At 37.7% G+C, this 16,408-nt stretch overlaps 1 pseudogene; it reads right to left on the bottom strand.

The window, feature by feature from the left end:
* Window positions 1-430: 430 nt before the first annotated feature.
* LOC126583427 (uncharacterized) lies at window positions 431-2,137 on the bottom strand (annotated as a pseudogene).
* Window positions 2,138-16,408: the final 14,271 nt, after the last annotated feature.

Below are 16,408 nucleotides of genomic sequence, written 5' to 3' on the forward strand. Positions count from 1 at the left end.
TTCCTAGCAATGAAACACTCGGGTTCAAAGCTTCGACATGAATGCTTCTAACAGGAAATCAAGTCTAAGTATATGTCAACAAGACTATATAAATAAACAAACAGTACTGGACAGAACTAGTACATCCAAGTTATGGCTTATATCTAAACAAAGGATTTGCTCAAACATAGCCAGGCATTCATCAATGATAGTGCAAATACTTGGTAATTAAAAACAAACTAGTACATCCAGAGTACATGGCACATGCCACACAAACAACAAACTAGTACATCCATAGTACATGGCACATGCCACACAAATAACAAACTAGTACATCCAGAGTACATGGCACAAGCCACACAAACAACAAACTAGTACATCCAGAATACATGGCACATGCCACACAAACAACAAACTCGTACATCCAGAGTACATGCAAAAAAAGAAGGAACTACGAGTCATCCTCATCTGAGGCCGAACCCCTGACAATATCACTCTGCGTTTTAACCCTATCGTCATCACCACCTTCCTTAGCATATCCAGGACCATCCTCACTCTCCTGAGACTGCTCACTGATACTAGCCTCATTATCAGAGTCATCATCACTATTAGGATCAACTACGAGGACGAAGGCTTCACCCTTTTATCGGTACTCATCCATTTCATCACGGTACTTTCGGATAATGCTTCCATTGTCATAATGCTCAAGGACGGCCATCCATTTCCTTTTCTCAAAATTAGCCGCTCGGATGTAAGAGGTCTAAAAGCATCGTGAAAGGCCTGGGAACCTAAGAACTCTTGCACAGCAGCATCCCTCTCAGTTGGGATACTCATCTTCAGCCCAGAAACCTCAACCAAGGCACTATCCAACTCCTCTTTAACCTTGGAAACCTCAAGGATGGTTGTCTCCAACTGTTCCTTAGTCACTTCCAATTGTTTCTTGAGCCTCACGTTCTCACCATTCCGCCTCTTCAAACTCTCAAAGTTTTCATCCTTAAGGCGGATGGCATCAGCCAAAGTTTTACTCGTTTTTCTGGCGTCATTCACAAGCTGCTTATTCTCTTTAAACTTTGCCTTGTACCACTCGACTTCTCGTAATCTGTCATCGTACTCGGTCATGACCTACATGACAAGATAATCGTCACTACCAGGAAAAAGAGGGGAGAAAGCAAAGAAATGACAAAGTAACACTTACATAAGAAGATAGCCTCATCATCCGATCACGATCTGATTCATTCTCATCTAGTGGCTCGCCAAGCTCATCAATAGTGGATCGACGTCCTGCCAGGCAATTATTGACATACCTAAAACTACTTGGATGCATGGCAACCTTCAAGTCCTTCCAATGAATGCTGCCAACCTCTTCCTTGTACTTTCTCTTACGACTACAGCTAAGGCCACCTTCTTGGTCAGTAGACTCCATGGTTGGAGGAAATATGGGATTGATGGTAGGAAGAGGAGGCAACAGTCGTCTCTCCTCCCTTGCAACTATGGTAACAACACACCCGATGGCCTCAGCTTCAACCTTATTTGAGGCAGCAATCTTGAGGACCTCCTCTTGCAACTTAGGTTTAGGAGGTTAGCCTCACCCGGTGCTTACGAGCTCCATTGTGAAACAAAATGTCGTCTACGGGAACTAACATGGGTGTTTTCCCTTTCTTGGCGTTAGTCTCCCCTTTCTTGCCCACTTTCTCCACTGAACAAGAAAAATCAAAGTAAGGAATGCAACTTTGCAAAAGAAAGAGGGGGCGAAATGAAAGACACAACTTACTTGCTCGTCTCTGGCACTTCGACACTAGGGGCTGGAAACCGTACTTTCGAAATAAGGGTCGTAGCTTGCCCAAATGTCTATCCTTTTTGGGCACCCTCAACACCTTCTCTATGTTAGCTAGCTCCCGTCCAGACAGCTTGATGGTCCCTCGCGTCACTGCACGAAGAAAAAATGTTAGAAGCAAGAGAAAATCACAACAAATAGCAAATAATGCAAACAATGGATACATTACAACCTACAGTCTGGAAGTGAGTAGGAACACGTCGCTCAGGCGTGACACCTTTAGCATACTCCCAATCATTATAAAGAAAGCACCAACGGTTTTTCCAAGTGCAGTACGCCTTTTTCTTACCAAAGACAATACGCTCTCTCTCACTCTGACATGCACACTCGGTATACCCAGTGCATGCTTTCACTGGGTGCATCTTATAGCAGTAGCGCCATTGATGAAAGGAAGGCTAACCTAACCCACATTCCATCCAAATAATATAAAACCCGATCAAGGTATCCCAAAAACCAGGGTAGAGTTACCCAGGCGCATATCCAATGAAAAACAACATCCGTTGCAACCACGGGTGCAAAGACAGCTTCACCCCTAAAGTCAATAATATCTGGGTATAAAACATAACATGACCCTTGGGTGGTTCAGAGGACAATTCTTCATGATGCACCAAACACATTCCTACACTACAGGGGATACTACATAACTGCCTTAGGGCCTCAAGCTGTTTTTCGCTATCTAACAAGTTTTGCACTAAATGGTCTGCTGTGAACTCATAGCGAAATATGGGTATGGCGTCACAAACAACCCCCTCACCCAATGACATTAAGGAGGAATAACCAGTATTGGCTAAGGCTTGGCAATTGCGAGGATCACCCAATCTTGAATTTTTTGTACAAAACTCCAACAAAGGCCCGGAAGACTCCAACATTGCAAGCTCAAACCTAGAGTTAGAGTTTGGCGAGCCCCCATCACTAGGACTTCCAAACTCTGACATCTACAACAAATAGAAACAAACTCTATCACCACATGAAAGATCGAAACATAAGGAAGTTCCTAGGGCGTGGAGAAAAGCTCAATCAGTTCATTATGTTCTCAACCAAATACATGAACACTCAAACAATTCAACAAGAATGAAAGCATGTGATCTAGTAGAGAAGATTACCAACCTGAAGATGGTGCAAAGCAATACCGGAATTTGTTTCAACTATAAGAGCACTCTATCTCCAAAAATCACTACAAAATGAGCAAATGAAGACAATGAAAAAGAGTGGAAACTTCTCATTCTTATAGGGTTCAACATGGCCAAAGAAATTCGAAATTCAAAATTCAAACCATGAGAAAACCCCACATGGAAAGTCTTCAAACTTCCATACAAGCTAGGGAGTTTTCAAATTTTAAACTTGCAGCACCCCCTCTCCCCCTCAAAAAAAAAAAAAAAAAGGGAGGAGGTGAACACATTAGCTTCATCAATTTATGGTACCAACAAGAGCTTCATCAAATGAGTTCAACCACAATTCTCAAAAGCTTCACACACTCTTGATCAAGACAGTGTGAAGCAAAACCAATTTATGGTGCCAACAAAAGCTTCATCAATGAAGGACAACTACAATTCTCAAAGGCTTCACACACTCTTGATCAAGACAGTGTGAAGCAAAACCAATTTATGGTGCCAACAAGAGCTTCATCAATGGAGGACAAGCACAACTTTCAAAAGCTTCACACACGCTTGATTAAGACAGTGTGAAGCAAAACCAATTTATGGTGCCAACAAGAGCTTCATCAATGGAGGACAAGCACAACTTTCAAAAGCTTCACACACTCTTGATCAAGACAGTGTGAAGCAAAACCAATTTATGGTGTCAACAAGAGCTTCATCAATGGAGGGCAACCACAATTCTGAAAAGCTTCACACACTCTTGATCAAGATAGTGTGAAGCAAAACCAATTTATAGTGCCAACAAGGGCTTCATCAAAGGAGTTCAACCACAACTCTTAAAAGCTTCACACTATCTTGATCAAGATAGTGTGAAGCAAAATCAATTCATGGTGCCCAACAAAGCTTCAACCTTAAAGCTTCACCTACAAAGCTTCAACACAAAAGCTTCACCAACAAAAGCTTCATCAATGGAGGACAACTACAAATTCTCAAAAGCTTCACACTATCTTGATCAAGATAGTGTGAATCAAAATCAATTCATGGTACCCAACAAAAGCTTCAACTCCAAAGCTTCACCTACAAAGCTTCAACTCCAAAGCTTCACCTACAAAAGCTTCAACCTTAAAGCTTCACCTACAAAGCTTCACCAACAAAAGCTTCATCAATGGAGGACAACTACAAATTCTCAAAAGCTTCACACTATCTTGATCCAGATAGTGTGAAGCAAAATCAATTCATGGTACCCAACAAAAGCTTCAACTCCAAAGTTTCACCTACAAAAGCTTCAACACAAAAGCTTTACCCACAAAAGCTTGACCTATAAAAGCTTGACCCACAAAAACTTGACCCACAAAAGCTTGACCCACAAAAGCTTGACCCACAAAAGCTTGACCCACAAAAGCTTCACCCACAAAAGCTTCACCCACAAAAGCTTGACCCATAAAAGCTTCACCTACAAAGCTTCAACACAAAAGCTTCACACTATCTTGATCAAGATAATTTAAAGCAAAATCAATTCATGGTGCCCAACAAAGCTTCAACCTTAAAGCTTCACTTACAAAGTTTCAACACCAAAGCTTAAAATATATATACATTTTTTCGGAAATCCAAAAATTCGAAAATTCGAAAATTCGAAAAAAACAAATTTGAAAAAAAAAATTGCCTAAGCCTCCTCTTCTTTGGGCCTAACAACTTTCATAACAAATATATATGAATGAGGAGTTTTGGGCTACCACTTAGAAAGGAAATGCCTCATTCGTCAACTCCCTCGACCGGAGACTTAGGGGACTCTTACCATATGCTACTGCACCTTGATACTCAGAAGTCTCACGACCACTCAGTGACTTGGATTATTCAAGTCTCCAACCGAGAAGTTTTCCTCACTCGGGAAATTAAGGGAGCACTACCTCAACATACATGCTTCACTCTCAAAGCTTCAACAAAAGAAAAAATTCAAAGAACTTAGTGAAGAAGGCCTTGGTGTATTTAACACAATACGCACAAAAGCTTGACCTATAAAAGCTTGACCCACAAAAGCTTGACCCACAAAAGCTTCACCCACAAAAGCTTGACCCATAAAAGCTTCACCTACAAAGCTTCAACACAAAAGCTTCACACTATCTTGATCAAGATAATTTAAAGCAAAATCAATTCATGGTGCCCAACAAAGCTTCAACCTTAAAGCTTCACTTACAAAGCTTCAACACCAAAGCTTAAAATATATATACATTTTTTCGGAAATCCAAAAATTCGAAAATTCGAAAATTCGAAAAAAACAAATTTGAAAAAAAAAATTGCCTAAGCCTCCTCTTTTTTGGGCCTAACAACTTTCATAACAAATATATATGAATGAGGAGTTTTGGGCTACCACTTAGAAAGGAAATGCCTCATTCGTCAACTCCCTCGACCGGAGACTTAGGGGACTCTTACCATATGCTACTGCACCTTGATACTCAGAAGTCTCACGACCACTCAGTGACTTGGATTTTTCAAGTCTCCAACCGAGAAGTTTTCCTCACTCGGGAAATTAAGGGAGCACTACCTCAACATACATGCTTCACTCTCAAAGCTTCAACAAAAGAAAAAATTCAAAGAACTTAGTGAAGAAGGCCTTGGTGTATTTAACACAATACGTTGAAATGAAGCAAAACTTGTTTATTGATATCTCCAATAAGTTACAAATATGTACATATACATGAATCAAAATAAACAAACAAGAGGGAACATTCACAAAGGTTGCTCATGAGAAGTCTCAGCAGTCGGCAGAGCCCCAGAAAGAGTAGGCACCAGAGGGTGATCATTCGGAGCTTCAGTACTGGGCAGAACCCCAGAAGGAGGAGGCACTAAAGGTTGATCATTTGGCGCTTCATTACGCGGTACAACCCCAGAAGACGAAGGAAATAAATGCTTTTGGAACAAACCCATAAACCTCTGATGATCAAGCAAAATCTGACCATCAGATTCTTGCAACTGGTCAAGCTTCCTCTTCATGTTTGTAGCATAGTCATGTGCGAGCCTGTGCAACTGTTTATTCTCATGCTTGAGCCCTTTGATCTCCTGTTTGAGACTTATCACTTCAGCCACCAATGATTCAACTTGGCGGGTTCGAGCAAATAGGCGTTAGGCCATATTAGACACAGAACCTGCACACTGAACACTGAGGGCCAGAGAATCCTTAACAGCCAACTCATCAGACCGTTTGGAAAGTAGTTTATTATCTTTGGGAGTGAGAAGGTTCCTAACCACCACCGCAGCTGTCATATCATTCTTCATCACAGAGTCCCCAATGGTAAGAGGACCAGTATGGGATAAGAAGGATGGGCGCCATATGTTGTCTTGTGAAGGCATAACTGCCTCTTCACCAAAGTTCAAGTCAAAACGACAGTCGGATGGGCCAGACATTCTCAGAAATGATGAAAGAGAAATGAGGTGCAATAAATCTCTTAAGTAAGGGGAAAATTCCTACAAACAATAACTCTCTGAATGTACTTCTTGCACACAATTGGTGCCCTTATAATAGAAAGGGCAACAGGGTCGTTGGTTCAAGAATCGAAGAGGCACCACTCTCTGGATTCCGAAGATGCACCACTTTCCACACGCAACATCAGCTCATTGGGTACCACAGATAACTTTGCCAAAGATCTCTGACAAAGTTTAGACACATAAATTTTGAAGGTCCAGCTACCCTACAATTACCCACAAGGGTAAAGGAACAACACCACTACTTGATAACTAGAAAGTCCCAATGTGTGTCAACCTCCGTGCTCCGTGGCAAGGTAGACTGGCAAAAATGTCCAACCTTTACTCACATTCGAGAAAACACTCCCAATTAGATTGCGTGCTCAAAAATCGAAGAGGCATCACTCTCCGAATCTCGAGAGCCAGACTCCCAACAGAATTACTTTCTTAAAAATCGAAGAGACACTGCTCTCCGAATCTCAAGAGTCAGACTCCCAACAGGATTGCTTTCTCAAAAATTAAAGAGGCACCGTTATCTGAATCTCGAAAGTCAGATCCCCGACAGGATTGCTTGTTCGAAAACCGAAGAGGCATCACTCTTCGAACTTCAAGAGCCAGATTTCCTTGGATAAAGCTTGTCTGCAATCTTCACACGCAACATCAGCTTTCTAGATACCACAAACCACTTTTTCAAAGCGCTCTGACAAAGTTAAAACATGTGAAGCTTGCAACTCCCACTACATTGCTATGACCAAAAAGGGTAAAGGAATAGCATTATTACTTGCTCAAAAATCGAAAAGACACCGCCCTCCGAATCTCGAGAGCCAGACTCCCAACAAGATTACTTTCTCGAAAATCGAAGAGGCACCGTTATTCGAATCTCAAGAGCCAGACTCCCAACAAGATTGCTTTCTCAAAAATCGAAGAGGCACCGTTCTCTGAATCTCGAGAGCCAGATCCCCAACATGATTGCTTGTTCAAAAACCAAAGAGGCATCGCTCTCCAAACTTCGAGAATCAGATTTCCTTGGATAAAGCTTGTCTGCAATTTTCACACGCAACATCAGCTTTCCAGATATCGCATACCACTTTTTCAAAGTGCTCTGACAAAGTTAAAACACGTGAAGCTTGCAGCTTACACTACATTGCTACGACCAAGAAGGGTAAAGGAATATCATTACTACTTGTTGTTAGGGAGACTCCTATATATGTCGACCTCCATCCTCCACGGACAGGCAGACCTGCAAAAATGCTCAACCCTTCCTCATATCTGAGAGGGCGCTCCCAACGAAGCCTCTCGAAATACTCAGTTTTCTTCCCCCCAATAATACATATGCAAACTAGCCACACCAGAGCAAGAGTATCTCATATCATCAGGGTCAAAAGCAAGAGTATCCCATATCATGCGTTTTCCCTATCTTTTCCTTTGCCCTTGTTCTTACTTGCAAGACAAGGAGAAAGAGAACAATCAGTCAGCATTTGGAATCAAGCTTCCGATCAGGAACTGACTACCTGGAACCATTTGCCTGACTACTTACCTAGCATTGCTCTCGAGTACTCATCTTCAACATTTTATGCTTCCAAAAAAGATACCACTTCTGCCTGAGGAACAGATAGGGCAAGTGAGAATGATACAAGGAAGCATGTGGAGACAAGCGCAACAGAACACGTGCCGATTCATCCACTACTTCGTCAATAGCAAAAGTATCCCATATCATCAAGGTCGAACGCACTCTTGATTTGATTGACTTGTTTTGACCCTCAAATTCTTGAGTCGGCCTTATACTCTGAAGGAAACCAGAAAACCCTTCAGCCCAGTTCAAGAACAAGCCTGTGGAAAGTTACTTCTTCAAAATCAAAAGTAACTCATATCATCTCTTCTCCATTTGCTTCTCCTTATCCTTTTTGCTATTTACGACACAAGGAGAAGGAGAACAATTAACTGGAAGCCGAAGTCGAACCTCCGATTCAGGTTGCTTGCTTGGAAGTCTGATTGCTTACCTTGTCTGTTACCTCTTTCGGCAAATCTCCTAGCTCGGCGACTTGGGGGACTCCTACTATAGGGTTTTGTATCGCACTTGACCAAGCCCGAAACTATAAGTAAGCTTCAAATGAAATTGATACATTACCTTGTGCATCTTCATCGGTTAAAGATACCACCCCTGGATGGAGGAAAAGTACTTCCAGAGAAGATGCCACATCTACGTATGAGACAAATAAGGCAAGTGAAAATGATACCACACTTCGGTACTTAGAAGTTTCGTGATTACTCAATGGCTTGGATCTTGCAAGTCCACAACCGATGAGCTTTCCTCACTCGGGAACTTAGGGGAGCACTATTTGTACCATACTTGACCAATCCCGAAACTACTGAGCACCGGTCAACGTTATACCGTCAAGGACCCAGAAGAGTTTCCCTCCAACCAGGAGGCCAATCACAGCGCGACACGTGTCGACATCAAAAGCCAATCATTGTGCGACACGTGTCAACATTAGAAGCTAATCATAACACGACACGTGTCAATGTCAAAATGAAACTAGAAACTCTCTTCTATAAATAGAGATCATTCTCTCACAATATTTCCTAATGTCATTTGTACTAAATCATTCACTTGTACTCATTAAAGGAGAGCTTGAACCTATGTACTTGTGTAAACCCTCCACAATTAATGAGAACTCCTTTACTCCGTGGACGTAGCCAATCTGGATGAACCACATACACATTGTGTTTGCTTCCCTATCCCTATCCATTTACATACTTATCCATACTAGTGACCAGAGCAATCTAGCGAATGTCACAAACTTAACACTTTATGTTGTACCAAAGTCCTCACTGATTTTGTGCATCAACACAACTCTTCCATGCCATTGTTGGCTTCAATGGTTTCTCAGCTTCTTGATAGTCAAGTGGAGATTCACGTCTTGTACCCCACATAAAGTGGTTTTTATTAGAAAACGTCCAAATCAGGAAAATCAAACTTGTGATGGTTCGACAATCCACTGAATTTGGGGGGAACAAGATTGTGATTGGTGCTATGAGAATGAATCATCCATAAGCATCAAAGTTAGAACATTCAAATTCTAAGACATGGTTTTCATGAAAAACGTCGGGTTTTCATGGGTGTATTATTTTATAAAAACTTCGGGTTTCAAAGGCATTAAATTTGAAACTACAGGTTCAATTTAGTTTATGAACGTTTAGTTCATAAAAGAGAGGTTCATGCAAGAACACAGAATGCAATATGCTGATTTAAGTGTAGTGGATTTGAGGTTCTTCGGGAACTCAAGTGTGAGAGCTTCATTACTACGAAAGTATGTCACGGTTCAAAGAAGTGAAATAAATTATTGAATCGTTAATGTCCAAAAGTGATCTTCAAGTCAATAATTTAGGATTCATTATCAGATTAATGGACTATAGGTCACTTTTAATTAATTCAATAAATCGGGACCAAACGGGGTCGATTGTAGAAACAAAAATAATATTAACATACGGGTTAAATTATTTAGAATGCTAAAGTAATAGCATTTGGTCGAAAAAACCATAGCCCAAAAAATTGGGATGGGTGCTGTGTAGGTTCGGCTGCAGTATGCAGCCCATGGGGTGGCTTCAGGCCACAGGCCGTAGGCAAGGGAGCCCAGCAGCAGCAACTGCTAGCTTTAGGCCAAAAGGGGGGGCACTAGTCAGGCCTAGCAACGGTTGGCCATGGGTTGGGTCCGGGAAAGCCCAGCGAAGCTAGGTTTCATGTTTGGGTCCAGGGCAAAAGAACCCCAGCCTACTAGGCTGCCTTGGTGACACGCAGGCTGGGAGGGTCAAGCCCAGCAAGCCAAGGGTTTACGTCGTGTGGGCAGAGGCGAAGCGGGGGCCTAGCAAACGGCTTCAGGCCTTTAGGTTTGTCTACCCAATTTTTTTTTCCGACATTGTTAGGTTTAGGAAAACCTTATAATTGCTTCTAATTTATTTTAATTCTTTGACTCACAAATTCCACATAGCATAATTGCGTAATGCATGAAACAAATATATATATTGACAAATATATGAACATATGCAATATATATATCGGAAGGTAAATATAAATGTAGGGGGTTCATCTATCATGGGGAATGTTTTCATGCTTCACGGTCGTTTCAAATATCTTACTTTATTTTAAGCGTACATGATTGGCAGAAAACAAATAAAAGTCTTTGAATTTGTAGAAGATCCATCTCGGAAAGCCGGAATTGCATCTCTAATGCGTTGTATCACGTTCAATATAGAAAAATTAAATTGAATCAATAGCATGTAGATCAATTCAATAAAATAATTAATTAATCATAAAAAGAATGATTAAAACGTAATACTCCCCTGATTGAAGAATAAACTCTCTTGTTAGCGTAGCGTCAAAAGCGTGCTGATAACGCGTTGTAGGCATAATTTATTGAACAATTATGGAGGCCAGAGAGAGAGAGGGGTGCGGCATAGATAGAGAGAAAGAGTGACATGTGTAATTGTGGGTGTGTTATATTCCACCCAATTATGCCTTTATTTATAGTAGTAGGAAGGGTAAAACCTTTCCCTTTAGGATTACAACATTTAATAGGTAATCTACTCTTAATAGGAATATGAGATACATTCTCATATCTACTAGGATTTACACAATCATATTCCTATTCTAATAGGACTGCAACACTCCCCCTTGAGTGTGTAAATACTTAAGTAAATGGCGCATCAAGTCTTCAGTGATTAAGCAAGTATAGTTGATAAAGTCGTCGGCACAATGAGCGAATGCGAGTCTCAAATCAACGGAAGAATGCATAAAAAGTAAAACTCACAAAACCTCGCTATGGTAAAACCCAACAGCTTTCAGGTTTTTGAAATTCGTAATCATACTCTAAACCCTAACCATATCTATTTAGAGTAAGATTGGGTAGATTAAATTTGTCGATCAAATTTATAGACTAAATGATATGTCATCAATAAAAAATAAACACAATAATCAATATTTAAGTAATAATTTGATCATCATCTTACATATCATTTGGTTTATAAAATTTAATCTAAACATTTAATCTTCCTAACAATATTCACTTTTATTTATTGTCTTTATTTTGCAACTGCATTCAATTGTCTCTCATGCACGATGCATGCAATCTTTTATGCATTCACGGTCTCACAGAACAAGAAAGCTTAGCTGCCTAAATTAAGGTCCCCCTCAAAAGAACAATTTAAGAACATCTTGGACTTTCGGCTGTTGGGTTAGTGTCATGCTTTATTTGACATTTGACATTTGAATCAAATAAATTGGATAAAAAAAAATCAGAAAAAATTAAAAAATTGAAAACTGTTGTAGATATAATTTACTGAACAATTATGGAGGTCAGAGAGAGAGGGGTGCGGCATAGATAGAGAGAAAGAGAGAGATGTGTAATTGTGGGTGTGTTCTATTTCATCCCATTATGCCTTTATTTATAGAAGTAGGAAGGGTAAAACCTTTCCCTTTAGAATTACAACATTTAATAGGTAATCCACTCCTAATAGGAATATAAGATAGATTCCCATATCTACTAGGATTTAAACAATCATATTCATATTCCAATAGGACTGCAACAAAAACTTATAAATAATAAAAATGTGTAGAAAGAGATAAAAAAAAGTGTACAGAAGTTATGGTAATGTTTTTATATTAATATTCTATAGAAGAATAATTTTCTTAGAATCATAAAAAATTTATGTCACAATGTGGCCTAACCATTTATAAGAATAAACTTCACATTGTAATAATTAACTTATAAATTATTGGTCACGTCTTAAGGAAACTTGCATCCATATAGTAATAATTGTCAATAAGTACTAAAATATTCTCTAAAGTTGTTTGGGACAATACTTTATTTTTTACAGTTAATACCACGTCTTTGAACTTGCAAATACGTAATACCTCGTTAACATGGACATCTTCACGATGAAGTCAAATATTTCTAATTTCTCAAACATCTTTACAGCTTCTTGACTTGAAACTTTTGATATTTCAGTACTATCATCTTCAAAATGATCTCTTTCCTCTTCTTACCCAAATGCATCAATGATTTCTTCTTCAGTTAAAGCATACACAACTTCTAACACAGCTTAACATAAATATTTTCATTTAGCTGACTTCACATATTGATGGGTAGCATGACTGATTTGATAAAGGAAGAAGAAAAAGTATTCATTTGAATTGGTTGAATATTGCATTTGGTGTTTTGTATTAAATAGATCGCATCAAAGAGAGCACTATATGCATACATGCATCAGCTTTTAAAAATTAGGTGTCACTTTTTTTCAATGTTAGATCTTGAAAATTGGTATGCTCCACTATTAATGTAAACTTTTATATCAAACGTAAAACTTTCATTAAGGATAACTATGTCACCAAATTATATTTTTAACTACACCTCTATTAATTAATATCTTTCTTAAAATTATAAAATTAGTTTGGTCCCAACATTCTACAATATAGAGGTTTTACTTTTTCCTAATTAATCTAGGGACATTATTTTGGCACTTCACGTTTAACTTCCCACACTATTCTATCATCTTGCACCCGAGGAGTAAATAACTAATTTATAGTAACTTCGGAGTGCCAAAAATATCACTTAAGGGAGTTGATTTTTTGTACACCATTTTTAGGCTCTTACATTCTTTTCATTTCTGGCTTTCGGATTGAGTAATTCAATAAAAAATAATGAACATGATTAAACAAAGGCGTACTGTATGAGAAAAAAATATGTGTTCATTAGTTCCTAATAAGAAATGGGTCATGTTAAGGTTAGTTGTGTATGATATTTATGATCGTAAATAATGATGAGGTTCATATCAATGACAAAACTAAGTAGAGGTTGTACATGCTCAACCCTAATTTAGCCCAACCCTTCGGACCTTCGGTCTAATGTATGACCGACCCCCAACTCTCCATTCGAACGCACTTTCACCACTTTAGTTTTGGAGAGCAACTTGCGTGAAAAATATGTGACATCACTATGACATCTTGATCTAATAATACAATCTTATATCAAAATAAATTTACACATAATATTAAAAATTAAATTGAAACAGCATAGTAACAATATGCCCCCTTATCTGCAAGTTATTCTCCTAGGTTCCACCATCCATTTATCAATTATCAAAATTGCTCACACGCACGGCCGCAATTGAGCTTTAGGAGCTCAATTTTGAAGAAACTACATCAACACATCATGCAACTCAGTGAATTCACGCGCGTTTTGTTAAAAAATTCGAAACCGCAAGAGACGTGACAAAAAGAAGGGTTTTTTTTGGTCATGGAAGGAATCAACGAGCTGCGTGACACGCACTGCAATACAACAGAAAGTACAAAATGACATTGTAAATATATTATCTCTACTAATTAATAATAAAAAAAAATTGTCAACTAAAAGATGCTGAAAAGACAACTTAATCTTTTATTACACAAAAAAATAATAGGTAATAATGTAATTTCACATGTTCAAATTTTATTTTTTTTTAATTAAAATCTTACCTACAGATGATGTTAAAATATCTCTAATATTTAAAATTTAAAAAAAAAAAAAAAAAAAAAAAAAAAAACCCTCCTACTCCCCCATGTTCTCTCTCTCTCTCTCTCTCCGTCTCTTCTTCTCATTTTTAAAAAAAAATATTCATACACATAAAATGTGTAAGCAAATGCTAATTTATGTTAAATGAACCTTCAAGAAAAAAGAAGAAGATAAATTTGAGGGAATGTCTGGCAATTGTGTCATGTTTAGTCATCACTCATATCATGTGTGGTTGGTTTTGGTTAAATGCGAATCTAAACAAAAAGTAAACAATTTCTGTCTGGCTGTCAAATTGCAGTACCCAGATTCCAGAAACATATCTGCCCGTCAAAATTTAACAAGTGTTTAAAAATGAAACTTCGTTTCCATACAAAATTTAACCCGAATTATCTTCAATTTTTAGGTTAAAATCTAAATTTTTAATCCAAAAAATTTAAATTTTAACTTTAAAATAATTTTTTTCGTTCAACCTTTTTGGGTTAAAATTTTAACACACGATTATTAAAGAATGAATTTATGATAATTTTTTTCTTAAAGTAACTTAAAAAAATTATGTAGACTATCCTAATTTAATTTTATGAATATTTTAACTTAAAAATATTTAGATACCAATAAATATTAAAAAATTATTATACCGGCACCATGAAACTCGTGGAACACTACGAAAGAATATGAAACACATAAACTATTTTTTTAATTACTTTAACAATTAGATTTAAATTTGGACCATTAAATTTTTTTCACCGTTAGATTTGATCAAATTAGATCTTAACCGTTGGATTCAATGAGTTTATAAATATATAACTAAAAAACATATGGTGGGTCAGCCCTACTAATCTAGGGAGAAAATTTGGCCCAAGGGTTGGAGCAAGTTGAGGTAAGTTTAAAACCTAAAATTTGAGTTTTACTCCAATGATTGGAGTATGTCTTACCATCATAAACTATAGTGTAGGTTGAGTATACACCTAATCATTTGCCACATGTCTTTTCACTTAATCTTGGTTTTTTTTTTTTTCAAAATTGAAAAATGAGCATTTGATATGAAAGTTAACCAAAGTTAGGTGAAAATATACAACAGATGATTATGTGTATGATGAGCATACGCTAGAGTTATAGTAGTGAACAAGTAATGGCACAAATTGTGGCTCCCCAATAAACAAAAAAATGTAGGAGCTTTCGGGTTTGATTCTTCGAGATAGTGAGTCTGCTTGACTGTGATTATGAGCAGAATAAAATTTTCAATAACTTCTTCTGACCCGAAAAGAGTAAATAATTATATCTTACCACCAGTTGTTCATCGTTTTTTTAGAAAGGAAAAAAAGCAAAAATGCTTTCGACTTAACCACGCTCCACCAGTTGCAGCGCGCATCACTTGGACTTCTTTTTCATTAAATTGTCCCCAAAGCGCGCAAAGAGTGCCAACCAACTTTTAGGAAATGATGTCAGGAAATGATTATAATTTTGAAACCTTTTTTAGAACTATATTATAAGAGCATTTTTAAAACAGGGTTGTAAATTGACCAACAGGATCTTCTTCAAATTCTTTTGGTGGGGATTCTGGAGATTCGTAAATCGTGCTCGTAAATCGTACATCGTATAATTAGTTTTTGTCAAGTATTATTTATGTTTATCTTTAAATAAAAATATTTAAAATAATTTCTGATTGCATGATATACGAAAAACGGACACGATTCATAGATATCCGAGATCCTCACAAAGAGGATCCGACGAGGATCCGGACTCGTAAATTGAGATGTAAAAGTTATATTTACAATTTTATTTTATTTTATATTTTAAAAATATATTTATTTTTGTTCTCATTCGTTAGAATTTCTGGCCAACCGAAAATACAAAATGCTCATTGCAAGGCATTTGCATCTTCCATTGAAAATGTTCTATATACAGTACTGCTGTAATGATATGTCCAGCTGCTCAGGCAATAGAGTAATGCCAGGTAGATTAAATTTACAAACAAATGATGTGTCACTAATAGAAATAAGCATGTTAATCAATACTTAAATAATAATCCAATTATCAACTTTCATGTCATTTAGTTTACAAAATTTTAACTACATATTTGATCTCCCTAGCATTACCCATTACTAAATGACTCGTCGTTTTAAATTTTTCTTTCATTTTGAATACTAAAAGATTAGGAGAACGACTTTTATTTCATGCATTGAGATATTACTAGTGAGATTAAATTTGTAGACTAAATCTTGTAACTGAATGACTTGGATACTACGAGTGTTAAGACGACCATGTTAGTTACTACAATTAATTAGTTACCGTAATTTATAACCAGAATTAGTTAATATGAGTGTTAAGACGACATGTTAAAAAATAGGGTGTGTTGATGCACAAAATCAGCGAAGACTTTGGTACAACAGAAAGTGTCAGGTTTTGTGACCTTCGCTTGGTTGCTTGGTTGCTTGGTTGCTTCAGTCACTAGTGAGGATAAGTACGTAAATGAATAGAGACAGAGAAGCAAA

This window comes from Malus sylvestris, chromosome 9, assembly GCF_916048215.2.
Source record: "Malus sylvestris chromosome 9, drMalSylv7.2, whole genome shotgun sequence".
Lineage (NCBI taxonomy): Eukaryota > Viridiplantae > Streptophyta > Magnoliopsida > Rosales > Rosaceae > Malus > Malus sylvestris.